The sequence below is a fragment of the Myotis yumanensis genome, unplaced genomic scaffold (assembly GCF_028538775.1).
Source record: "Myotis yumanensis isolate MYYU_CA2020_CCGP unplaced genomic scaffold, mMyoYum1.0.hap1 SCAF_2, whole genome shotgun sequence".
Taxonomy (NCBI): domain Eukaryota; kingdom Metazoa; phylum Chordata; class Mammalia; order Chiroptera; family Vespertilionidae; genus Myotis; species Myotis yumanensis.
The window spans coordinates 163,515,698-163,529,658 of record NW_027223753.1 but is presented as its reverse complement, the minus strand read 5'-3'; the positions used below and the strand labels follow the sequence as shown (position 1 = coordinate 163,529,658).

Sequence of the window (13,961 nt, the reverse complement as noted above, 5' to 3'; positions counted from 1 at the left end):
TTGATTTGCATCTCTCGTATAATTAGTGACTTTGAGCATGTTTTCATATGTCTTTCGGCCTTCTGTATGTCCTCTTTCAAAAAGTGTCTAGGTCCGTTGCCCACTTTTTTATTGGATTGTTTATCCTCCTATTGTTAAGTGTCATGAGTTCCCTGTAAATGTTGGAGATTAAACCCTTATCGGTGATATCATTGTATGCCTCCCACTTTTGGTATGGTGGCCTTATGTATTAGGTGTCTTGTGGGTCTCAATGGTGCAATCTCCATGATTACCTGAGCTAGATGTTCTAAGAATGTTCATTGTGTGTGTTACGTAAACCCTCCTGTTGTAATTGCTGTTGGCCCATCCATGGGTGGGGTGGACCCTTGGTCTTGCTGGCTATGAGGATTGACCCTGATCGCAGTGTATGAGTTGCTCTGTGTAGGCCAACCCCATGAACTGGAATTCCACCTAGCAGGTTCTGGTGCCTGCCAATATCTTCCTTTGGGTGTGTTGCTTGTGGAACTAATTGGGTCATGCTGTGATGTGGTGAGTCCTGTCACCAGGTGTGTTGGTCCTAGGGTCTCTTGGGAAGGACTCTGATACAGGTCAATGTCAGGTGCTGCCTGTGGCCAGCCCTGGGTCATCTGTTTGGAGCTACAAAGTGATCCACAGTGGCTGCCTCTGCTGGGCCTGGGTGTGAGTGGGACAGCCCAGATGCGTACCAAGCCTGGCTTCTAGCAGCACTGAGTCTGGGGCCACATCAGAAAAAGACCCAAGGCACCCCGAGATCTGCTTCCACTTGTGGCTTCCTGTTAAGCTCAGTCACTGAAGTAGTCTTTGATGGTTTGCGAGTTGAATGAGGTTGGTTCTCAGTGAGTCACCAGGTAGAGGAAAATGGTATTTACCAGATTTATACAGATTCAAAATTGGCACCAGGACTGAGATTGAGGCCATTCAACAAAAGTCTTAGGGTACATGAAGTCTAGCTGCCACTTACTGGGTGCCCACAGACCTTTGTGGTGGTGTGGGGTCTTAGGGAGTCATCAGGGTGAGGCTAGCAGAGTTCATCAGACCCAAATGGACCAAGATTTGGCTGTGTGAAGGGAGGGTTCTGCACAGGAAAGGTAGTATGGGTTTGGCGTGGGAGGGAAACATGGCTCCTACCGTAGTGTCTCCCTCCTCAAGAGACTTCTAAGGGAGTGTGCACCAAGGGCCCAAGCTGGCCACAGCCGTCTGACTCCTCTGCAAGGCCAGAGCTTGGCAGGGCAAGGTGACAGGGAGTTGGGAGGGTGGAGTTACTACATTCCTCTAGGCCAGTGGTCAGCAAACTGCGGCTCGAGAGCCACACACGGCTCTTTGGCCCCTTGAGTATGGCTCTTGCACAAAATACCACGTGCGGGCGCGCATGTACGTTGCGATTGAAATTTCATGGCCCATGCGCAGAAGTCGGTATTTTGTGGAAGAGCCACACTCAAGGGGCCAAAGAGCCACATGTGGCTCGCAAGCCGCAGTTTGCCGACCACTGCTAGGCCAGTGGTTCTCAACCTTCCTAATGCCGCACCCCTTTAATACAGTTCCTCATGTTGTGGTGACCCCCAACCATAAAATTATTTTCGTTGCTACTTCATAACTGTAATTTTGCTACTGTTATGAATTGTAATGTAAATATCTGATATGCTGGATGTATTTTCATTGTTACAAATTGAACATAATTAAAGCATAGTGATTAATCACAAAAACAATATGTAATTATATATGTGTTTTCCAATGGTCTTAGGTGACCCCTGTGAAAAGGTCGTTTGACCCCCAAAGAGGTTGCGACCCACAGGTTGAGAACCGCTGCTCTAGGTTGATCCTGTATGGAGGGGAATGCTCGACCCAGGAAAGGTGGTGGTTGTGGGTGGTGTGGGAAAGGCACCCAATGCAAGGGACCAAGGCAGTTGTCCCTTCAGCTTTCTTCCCAGAGCCACACAACCCAGTCTGTCCTCGAATGACTCCAGTCTGCTCTGATCTGCCCTCTCTCTGCAGGAGCCCAGAGTGAGTGGCTGTAAGTGAATGAGATATTGTGTTCTTGCCCTTTAGCAGGACACCTGGGTTTCTAGAAGACTCCTGTCTTTCCCTGGCATACAGAATCCTTGCTTATTTTCACAGCTAGATATTATGTGGGCTCCTCTTCTCAGCTCTGGTGCTTTGGGTTGGAAGGAGCCCTGCATAGAGTTGAGACCCATGTTCTTTAAGGGTCTCAACCTTTGTAGCTGAGATATACCAGTATGTTTGCAGGGCCAGCCCTTTTCATGTCTCTGCCCTTCATTCCAGTCTTGATATGGCTTCTGTAAATCATTGGTTATAAGACTTCTATTCAGCTAGTCTTCAGTTGGTTATTTAGGTTGGTTGTTCTATAACTTAGTTGTAATTCTAGTCTGGACCTGGGAAGAAGGGAGTATAACTTCCACCTACTCTGCCACTATCTTGGATCTAAAAATTACTTTAAATGCACATGAATTAAAGGCTCCAATTAAATGAGATAGGGTGGGTAAATGGAGAAGGAAACGAGACCCTTACATGTGCTATCTACAAAAGACTCACTTCAGATCGAAAGACACACAGACTGAAAGTAAAGGGATGGAAACCAGTATTTAGGAAAATGGAAAGGAAGAAAAAAAAAAAAGATGGGGTAGCAATACTTATACCAGACAAGATAGACTTTAAAACAAAGGCTATAACAAGAGACAAAGACGGACCCATCTATTTCACTTCTGGGTATTTATCCAAAGAAACCCAAAACATTACATTGAAAAGACATATGCATTTATATGTTCATTGCAGCATTATTTATAATAGCCAAGATATGGAAGGAATTTGTTTATTTTATTTTTATTATTGATTTCAGAGAGGAACGGAGAGGGAGAGAGAAATAGAAACATCAATGATGAGAATCCTTGATTGGCTGGCCCACACTAGGGATCAAGCCCACAACCCAGGCATGTGCCCTGACTGGGAATCGAACTGTGACCTCTTGGTTCATAGGTTGATGCTCAACCGTTGAGCCACGCTGGCCAGGCTTGAAAGCAATTTGTATCCATAAATAGGTGAATGGATAAAGAAGAAGTGCTACATATATACAATGGAATATTACTCAGCCATAAAAAAGAATGAAATCTTGCCACTTGAAACAACATGGATGGACCCAGAGCAGTGATCGGCAAACCGTGGCTCATGAGCCACATGTGGCTCTTTGGCCCCTTGAGCGTGGCTCTTCCACAAAATACCACGTGCGAGCGCACAAGTACAGTGCGATTGAAACTTCATGGCCCATGCGCAGAAGTTGGTTTTTGGCCTGGGAGAGTCTATTTTGAAGAAATGGTGTTAGAAGAAGTGGGGGTACGTTCGCTGAGGTCGACTCCTCAGATTAAGGATGTTTTTTTTTTGTTGTTTGTTTTGTTTTTTGTTTTTTTTTTTCCAAAATATATTTTATTGATTTTTATAGAGAGGAAGGAAGAGAGATAGAGAGTTAGAAACATCGATGAGAGAGACATCGATCAGCTGCCTCCTGCACATCTCCCACTGGGGATGTGCCTGCAACCCAGGTACATGCCCTTGACCGGAATCGAACCTGGGACCTTTCAGTCCGCAGGCCGACGCTCTATCCACTGAGCCAAACCGGTTTCGGCAGATTGAGGATGTTTTTAGCAAAGGCCAGCTTAGGAGTACCCTAATTAAGTTAATAACAATGTACCTACCTATATAGTTTAAGTTTAAAAAATTTGGCTCTCAATAGAAATTTCAATTGTTGTACTGTTGATATTTGCCTCTGTTGACTAATGAGTTTGCCAACCACTGACCTAGAGGATACTGTGATGAGTGAAGTAAGTCAGACAGAAAAAGACAAATGCCATATGTTTTCACTTGTATGTAGAATCTAAAAAAACAAAATGAACAAACAATAGGAACAGACTCATAGATAGGGAATATTTTGATGGTTGACAGATGGAAAGGGATTAAGAAGCACAAATTGGTAGTTAAACGGAATAGTCATGGGCATGTAAAGTACAACATAGGGAATATAGTCAATAATATTGTAATGGCATCAAATGGGTACTAGTTTTACTGAAGTGATCACTTTGTAAATTATGTAAATGTTTAATCACTGGATTATACACCTGAAACTAATATAATATTGTATATCAACAGTAATTGAAAAAATAAAAAAATATTTAAATATAAAGAGAAAGAATCTTTAAAAGTAGAAAGAGTATTAGAAAGCCAATATTAAATTCTAATCTTACTTTATTTGAGTGATCTACATTCCCCTACTAGTAAGGACACCAGAATATCTTGTTTTTCATTGGAATTTTGAGGAATAATGAGTTAATGTATGTGAACAAAATCTGGAAAAAGTCTTTATGGAAACAATATTGCATCAGAAGGTCATTTAGGATGATGATAATTATCCCTACTAGAGGCCTGGTACACGAAATTCGTGCACTAACAGGGGTCCCTCAGCCTGGCCTGTGCCCTCTCGCAGTTCGGGAACCCTCGGGGGATGTCCGACTGCCGTCTTAGGCCCGCTCCCCTGAGCCTACTACTATTGTTAGTAGAAGTAACTTTTTCTATTTGTTTCATATATATTTACATTTTACATGTAAAAATATATAAACAACTTTATATATATAAAAGCCTAAGCAACTGGCCAACCGTCTGAGGGGCCAACCGTCTAGTAGCTATGATGTGCACTGACCACCAGGGGGCTGACGCTCAACGCAGAGTGGAAACCACAGGCATGGAAACATGGAACAGACTGATGAATCTCAGAAGGGCGGGGGGAGGGCGGAGGGCGGGAAGATCTTATATGCATACTAGAGGTGCACCGGTGGGGTCCCTTGACCTAGCCTACAGGGATTGGGCTGAAACTGGCTCTCTGACATCCCCCAGGGGTCCGGATTGCAAGAGGGCATAGGCCAGGACAAGGAACCCCACCGGTGCATTGTGCATTGGGCCTCTAGTTGATATATAATTCATATACCGTTATAATTCAATACAGTAGGTCCTCGGGTTAGGTTGGAGATCCATTCTTATGGCGCAGTGTAACTCGATTTTCACCGTAAGTCGGAACCCACCTACATAAGCACCTATGTCACTCACATGAAGCACATACACAGCAGTAATGAAGTGAAACAGTAAAAAAAATTAAAAGAAAGATAACAATTCCCGACCTTTACTTGTGGTAAATAAATAATAAAAAACATAAAGCACATATGTACATACGTCAAAATGACGGAACTTTTTTTTAATAAATAAATGGGAGATGGTGACGTAACCATGAAATAATGTACATTGAGTCCAACATAACCTGAGGACTGTCTGTATTCATTTAAAGTGTGCAATTCAGTGGTTTTTAGAATATTCAGAGGTGTGCAACCATCATCTCACCCGTTTTCAAATATTTTCATCACCCCAGAGAGAAACTTGTATCCATTAGCAGTCACTCCCCGTTTCTTCCCAACCCTCCCAGCCCAACATAAACACTAACCTACTTTCTGTCTATAAATTTTCCTATTCTGGACATTACATATAAATGGAATCATATAATAAGTGGTCTATTATGGCTGGCTTCTTTCTCTTAGCATAATGTTTTCCATGTTGCAGCATGTATCAGTTCTGCATTCCTTTTTTAAAAAAAAAAAAACCCACCACCATTTCTTTCTTTTAAAAAAAATATTTTATTGATTTTTTACAGAGAGGAAGGGAGGGCGATAGAGAGTTAGAATCATCGATGAGAGAGAAACATTAATCAGCTGCCTCCTGCACACCCCTCACTGGATGAGCCCGCAACCAAGGTACATGCCCTTGAATGGAATCGAACCTAGGACCCTTCAGTTTGGAGGCCGACACTCTATCCACTGAGCCAAATCGGTTAGGGCTGCATTCCTTTTTATGGCCAAATATCATCTGTTTCCTGAGGTCTAACTTATGTATAGAATAGTGCACAAACCTTAAGAGTACAGCTCAGTACTAATAAATGTTTACATATGTAATCAACAGTACTCCCAGAGACTTTCTCACACTCTCTGCTAGTTAGTATTTTTTCCCCCGAAATTTTCTCTTTGTTCTCTGGCTTCTATTTTTTATTTCTTTCTTTTTTACTTTACCCCTTCCTTCCCTTCCCTCCCTCCCTTCCTTCCTTCCTTCCTCTGGCTTCTATTAACCATAGATTAGCTTTGCCTGTTTTTGATCTTAATATAGGTGAAATCGTAGAATATGTATTATTTTGTGAATAGCATATACTTTTAGAAACACAAATTACCGTTAAGCAACTCTTTGAGTGCTAACTTCTGGATAAATTGTTTCCTCTAATCTGTAGAGAAATCACTAATAATTTCAGAAAATTGGCACATTTGGGTTTTTGATCTATTCTTACCTCTTCTAAAAAATGTTCTAAAAAGGATAACACATCTAAAAATGAATGTTTTTGCTTATTTTTAAAATATATATCTTTATTGATTTAAGAAAGGAAGGGAGAGGGAGAGAGATATAGAAACAAAAATGAAGAGCAAGAATCATTGGTCGGCTGTCTCCTCCATGCCCCCCATGGGGGATCGGGCCTGAAACCCGGGCATGTGCCCTGACTGGGAATTGAATCAAACCACACTGGCCGGGTGTGTTTTTGCTTATTTTATAGTGTTAGTATATTTTAAAGTAAACATATAAGTGATTTAAAAAAGATTATTTTTTAATTTTAAAACTTAATTTAAGCCCTAACCGGTTTGGCTCAGTGGATAGAGCGTCGGCCTGCGGACTGAAAGGTCCCAGGTTCGATTCCGGTCAAGGGCATGTACCTTGGTTGCAGGCACATCCCCAGTGGGAGATGTGCAGGAGGCAGCTGATCGATGCTTCTCTGTCATCGATGTTTCTAACTCTCTATCCCTCTCCCTTCCTCTCTGTAAAAAATCAATAAAATATTTTTTTAAAAAACTTAATTAAAAAAAATCTATCCTTATCTGTGTCAAAACAGTGTCTTCCCAGTCTCTGGATTTATTTCAATCAGAATGTGATCTGTTTAGAATTTCAAATTCTAAGGGAACATCATTATATCCCAAAATGAAATGGAAAATGTGAATAGACCTATCCCAAATAAAAAAGTTTGAATTAGTCTTTAAGAGTCTTCCTGCAAAGACAAGTCCAGGATCAGATGGCTTCATTGGTGAATGCTATCAAACATTTAAGGAAGAAAAAATACCAATCCTATACTAACACTTTCAGGAAATAGAGAAGAGAACACATACTAACCTATTTTATGAGGCCAGATATCAAAGCCAGGTAAAAACAGCACAAAAAAAGAAAATTATAGTTCAGAATCCCTCACAAACTTAGACATAAAAATCCTTAACATAGTAACAGATTGAATTTAGGAACATATAAAATGATTTACATAACATGACCAAGAGGGATTTCACTCAAGTATGCAAGATTGGTTTGACATATTAAAATCAATTAATTTAATATACCATAATTAATAAAATAATACCATAATTAATAAAATAACCAAAATATTTTGGCTCAATATTGCAGAAAGAGCATGTAACAAAATCCAACACCTGTTTATTATAAAAGCTCTCAACAAACTACAAAAAGAAGGGAGATTTCTCAACCTGATAAAGGACATCTTCAAAAAACTTGCAGGTAACATAATACTTAATGGAGAAAGATTACCTCAGACTGGGAAAAAGGCAAGGATATTTGTCCTTCCCACTTCTGTTCAACCCTCTACTAAATGTTTCTACTAGTGCAAGAAGGGATAATAAAAGGAAATTAAAGGCATCCAGATTGGAAAGGAATAAGTAAAGCTGTCTTTATTCACAGACGACATCATCTCATATATAGGAAATCCTAAGGAATATCTACCAAACACACAAACTGCTAGAATTAATCATTGAGTTTAGCAAAGTCATAGGACATAAGATCAATATACAAGAATCAACTGAAATTACACACACAGACACATACACATAAATTAATTTCATTTCTATATGCTAGCAAGGTATAATCCAAAAATAAAATTAAGAAAACAGTTGCATCCACAATAGCATCAAATAGAATAAGATAGAAATAAAGTTAACAAAAACTCTTGAGTAAGGCTTTCCTTTATAGGGGAAAGAGCATACTTGCCTTCTTATTTCAGTTTGCCTCTGAGTACAGTAAACCCCTGATCTTGTGGACCCCGATTTAATGGACTTCAGATTTAATGAACGAAATTCCCGGTCCATATGTCTTATGTTAAAATTAACACCCTACTAATTTTAAAATGCTTTTCCCTGGCCAGTGTGGCTCAGTGTTAGAGTGTAGCCCGTGCACTGAAGGGCCTCTGGTTTGATTCCCAAGTACTTGGATTGCAGGTTTGTTCTGGTTAGGGTAGGGGGGAGGGAGGAGGGGAGGGAGGCGAGTGCGGGAGGCAAACAATCCATTGCCTCTCATATCAATGTCTCTTTCCTCTCTCCCTCCCTTCCACTCTATAAAAATCAATGGGGAGCCCTGACCAGTTTGGCTCAGTGGATAGAGCATCGGCCTACAGACTGAAAGGTCCCAGGTTCGATTCCGGTCAAGGGCATGTACCTTGGTTGTGGGCACATCCCCAGTAGGAGGTGTGCAAGAGGCGGCTGATGGATGTTTCTCTCTTATTGATGTTTCTAACTCTCTATCCCTCTCCCTTCCTCTCTGTAAAAAATCAATAAAATATATATATATTTTTAAATCAATGGGGAAAAAATATCCTAGGGCAGGGGTGGGCAACCCCTGGCCATGGCACGCCAGTAACTTTTGCTGGCACGCGAAACCCTCTCTTATAATCTTCCATTTACAATTTTTTTCTTAATATCAACTTTTTTATTTTTCAGATAAATTCAGTGTGGGTGCATCTTAGATAAATAAATAATTTTACATAACAAGTTATCTTAAAGACCATAGACATGGATTGACGAGAGAGGGGAAGAGCAATTTCAATAGTGTCGAAAATGAACTATTGAGGACTTGGAATGCCATTCCAGAAAATTTTTTCTGTTTAAAAAACTTTGCAACAGCATTACTCTCCATGTTTTCATCCACATACGCTAGTGAATCTTTGTTCTCAGTGATGAATTTTGTTAAGTCTCGTAATAGGAGTAGCCTGACGGATGAAAGTAGTAGCTCGTGCATATCTCTGAAGGTTCACGAAATATAAACCTGATGTAAAATCTCTGTCATCAGTGATGCAGCAGCAAAAGTCCCACTGATAATATCAAATGGAGTCATAAAGTTTTCTGTCGGACTATCAGTGTACATGTATACATTAAAAATACATGTATTTTTCATCATCATATACTGTACTTTTGTCACTCGAGTGAATTTTATTATTTCTTCAAGGTTCTTCACATAACGTGAAGAGATAGCAAGTAAGCGTAACATGTTCTCAAAAAATTAGGGTTGGCATGCAGAAGAATTTTGAGTCAGAGATTTTGCTGGTTTTGTCACGCACTCACAAAAAGGTTGCCCACCCCTGTCCTAGGGTGAGGATTAACAACAACAAAAAAAGAAAGTTGCTTCTAACCTAGATTTGCTTACAAAGTTCTGGGAATGATTAGCATGTGATCACACTGCATCATGTGTGGAAGTTGGTTCTGTTGTTTTGTGGCGTGACTTTCTGCAGCAATTTGTGTGTGTGTGTTTTTTTTAATCTTTATTGTTGAAAATATTACAAAAGGTCCTCCTTTTCCCCCCATTAACCTCTTCCAGCCTGCTCCTTTCTCCCCCCACCCCCAGGCCCTAACCATCCCATTGTCTGTGTTCACTAGTTATGCATATATGCATGTAAGTTCATTGGTTGATCTCTTCCCACCCACCCTTCCCTGTCTTCCCTCTGAGTTTCAATAGTCTGTTCATGCTTCTATGTCTCTGGGTCGATTTTTTTAAAATATATTTTTATTGACTTTAGAGAGGAAGGGAGAGGGAGAGAGAGATAGAAACATCAATGATGAGAGAGAATCATCAATTGGCTGCCTCCTGCATACCCCACACCAGGGATTGAGCCCGCAACCTGGGCATGTGCCCTGACCGAGGATCAAACCCTGAGCTCCTGGTTCAAAGGTCAATGCTCAACCACTGAGCCACTTCATAGGTCAAAGCTCAACCACTGAGTCACGCCAACCAGGCTCTGGGTCTGTTTTTGATCATCAGTTTATTTGGTTCATTAGATTCCACAGATGAGTGAGATCATGTGATACTTATCTTTCTCTGACTGGCTTATTTTGCTCAGATCCATCCATGCTGTTGCAAATGGTAAGAGTTTTTTCTTTTTTATTGCTGCATAGTATTCCATTGTATAAATGTACCAAAGTTTTTTTATTCACTCATCTGCTGGTGGGCACTTAAGCTGTTTCCCAATCTTAGTTATTGTAAATTGCGCTGCTATGAACATAGGGGTGCATATAGTCTTTCTGATGAGTGTTTCAGGTTTCTTAGGATATATTTCTAAAAGTGAGATCACTGGGTCAAATGGAAGTTCCATGTTTAATTTTTTGAGGAAATTCCATACTGTTCTCCACAGTGGCTGCACCAGTCTACATTCCCACCAGCAGTGTACTAGAGTTCCCTTTTCTCCACAACCTCACCAACACTTGTTGTTTGTTGATTTGTTAATGATGGCTATTCTGACAGGTGTGAGCTGATATCTTATTGTCATTTTGATCTGCATCTCTCTATGATTAGTGACTTTGAGCATCCTATATAATAAAGAGCTAATATGCTAATTAGACTGGACGGTAGAACAGCCTTCCGAATGACCTTTCGGAACAACCAGTGGGTGGGGGGCCACGAGGCAGCCAGGGCCGAGGCAGCAGGGGGCGTGAAGACCTACTTTTGCACGAATTTTGTGCATTGGGCCTCTAGTTTTTTTATATGTCTCTTGGCTTTCTGTATGCTCACTTTGGAGAGGTGTCTATTTAGGTCCTTTGCCATTTTTCAATTGGATTATTTATCTTCTTTTTGTTAAGTTGTATGAGTTCCCTATACATTTTGGAGATTAACCCTTTATCAGATGTATCATTGGCAAATATGTCCTCCCATGTAATGGGCTCTTTTGTTAATCTGTTGATCGTTTCTTTTGCAGTGCAGAAGCTTTTTATTTTAATGTAGTTCCGTTTGTTTATTTTCTCCTTAGTTTCCATTGTTCTAGGAGTTGTATCAGTAAACATATTGCTATAAGAGCTGTCTGAGATTTTGGTGCCTATGGTTTCTCCTAGGACTTTTATGGTTTCATGTCTAACATTAAGTCTTTTATCCATTTTGAGTTTATTCTTGTATATAGTGTAAGTTGGTGGGCTAGTTTCATTTTTTTTGCATGTACCTGTCCAATTTTCCTAACACCATTTATTGAAGACTCTGTCTTTGCTTCAACATATGCTCTTTCTCGAGCAGTTTTAACACCAGTGGGTTGATGTTCTGATATGCACTAAGCCACGTCCCAGCCGTGTGCATTTGTTTACCTCTGGTGACTGGTGAATTTACTAAAACTATTCAGAATAAATTTAAAATGATTTTATTTTATTTTATTTTTTGAAAATTAAATCTTTATTGTTCAGATTATTGCAGTTGTTCCTCCTTTTCCCCCCCCATAGCTCCCCTCCACCCGATTCCCCTCCCACCCTCTGCCCTCACCCCCCCACCACTGTCTTCATTCATAGGTGCACGATTTTTGTCCAGTCTCTTCCCGCATCCCCCACACCGCTTTCCCCACCAAGAATAGTCAGTCCACTCCCTTTCTATGCCCCTGATTCTATTATAATCACCAGTTTATTCTGATCATCAGATTATTTATTCACTTGATTTTTAGATTCACTTATTGATGGATGTGTATTTGTTGTTCATAATTTGTATCTTTACCTTTTTCTTCTTCTTCTTAAAAGATACCTTTCAGCATTTCATATAATACTGGTTTGGTGGTGATGAACTCCTTTAGCTTTTCCTTATCTGTGAAGCTCTTTATCTGACCTTCAATTCTGAATGATAGCTTTGCTGGATAAAGTAATCTTGGTTGTAGGTTCTTGGTATTCATCACTTTGAATATTTCTTGCCACTCCCTTCTGGCCTGCAAAGTTCCTGTTGAGAAATCAGCTGACAGTCGTATGGGTACTCCCTTGTAGGTAACTGACTGTCTTTCTCTTGCTGCTTTTAAGATTCTCTCTTTGTCTTTTGCTCTTGGCATTTTAATTATGATGTGTCTTGGTGTGGTCCTCTTTGGATTCCTTTTGTTCGGGGTTCTCTGCGCTTCCTGGACTTGTAAGTCTATTTCTTTCACCAGGTAGGGGAAGTTTTCTGTCATTATTTCTTCAAACAGGTTTTCAATATCTTGCTCTCTCTCTTCTTCTGGCACCCCTATAATTCGGATGTTGGTACGCTTGAAGCTGTCCCAGAGGCTCCTTACACTATCTTCGTATTTTTGGATTCTTTTTTCATTTTGCTTTTCTGGTTGGGTGTTTTTTGCTTCTTCGTATTTCAAATCGTTGACTTGATTCTTGCGATCCTCTGGTCTGCTGTTGGGAGTCTATATAATATTCTTTATTTCGGTCAGTGTATGCTTAATTTCTAGTTGGTCCTTTATCACAATATTGAGGGTCTCACTGGATTTCTTGAGGGTCTCATTAAGTTTATCGGCGGTTTCTAGAAAATTCTTGAAAAACCTTAAAAGTGTGGTTTTGAACTCTATATCCAGTAGTTTGCTTTCCTCCATTTCTATCATTTGTGTCCTATTTCTTTGTCTTGGCATTTTTTTATGCTTCTCTGTGTCGATAGAGTGGCTTTCTGTGCTAAGTGTCCTCTAGGGCCCAGTGGCTCAGCCTCCCCAATTACCTGAGGTAGACACTCTTGGTGCACCCCCTTGTGGGCTTTGTGCACAGTCTTGTTGTAGTTAAGCCTTGATTGTTGTAGGTGTCACTGGGAGGAATTGACCTCCAGGCCAGTTGGCTGTGTGAATCAGCTGTGTCTACGGTGGGAGAACTTCTGTGCTGAAGACACCCTTCTGGGCCAAGACTTGCTTCAGTGGGGCTTTGGTGCTCACTGAGTCTGCCCCCTGAGTATGTCCCTTATGGATCTGAGTAGTTGTAATCTGTATGGTCCCACTCTGACCACTGGGTACACTGGCTCTTGGATCTAAGGAGGTGCTAATCTAGCCTCTGCCTCAGGCTACCCAGCAGAATCCAGCTGTAAAGCAATGCAAGTTCCCCTGGGGCCTTGGGGCAGCTGCAGTTTGTTAAGTAATTTTCAGATTACAAAGGGCCGGGCCTTTCATGTGCAAAAGCCTCCGTGCATGGCTTGGGTGGGGCGGGGCTCCAGGGGATCAACAGGGCGGGTGGAGTGAGCAGTATGGCTGCTCTCAGTCCTGCCCTCAGAGGCCCCAGCAATTGCTGCCCTCGAGTTCCGACCGATGCCAGACAGTCCCGTTTCTCCCATATGAGTCTGGGTCCCCAGAGACTCACTCGGAACTGGAGCTCAGAGCTTGAGACTCCCTCCGGATTAAAAAAGACAATCGTGTCCTTAGCCGCCAGCCCTCTCCGCATGCACCTCTGCACCTTTGTATTTTACTTCCGCACCGCACCTCCTCTGAGTCTCAGTATGCTTTTCTCTTTCCTTCTAGATGTAGAATTTCCACTCAGCCAGCCTTCCTGTGGTTCTGGATGATGTCCGTTCCGTCTTTTAGTTGTATTTTTTAAGTGGTTGTTCGAGGCAGCAATTTCCGGTGTTTACCTATGCCGCCATCTTGGTTTCTCCTAAAATGATTTTAATACATATAGAATACTTTCCTGTGAAATTAAACTTTTCATACATATTTAATTTTAGTTACACAAATGTGTCTACATAAATAAAAGCAGGTAAATTAATTTATCAATTTTTTAACATATGCATTCAGAAAACCTACTCACTACTAGTAAGAGACTTTTGGCCACCTCCTGACC

At 41.1% G+C, this 13,961-nt stretch overlaps 1 protein-coding gene across 3 annotated transcripts in view; it reads left to right on the top strand.

The window, feature by feature from the left end:
• The window catches only part of PCYT1A (phosphate cytidylyltransferase 1A, choline), a 56,769-nt gene that overhangs the window by 25,971 nt on the left and 16,837 nt on the right, over positions 1-13,961 (top strand). The gene's annotated exons all lie outside the window — the stretch shown is intronic.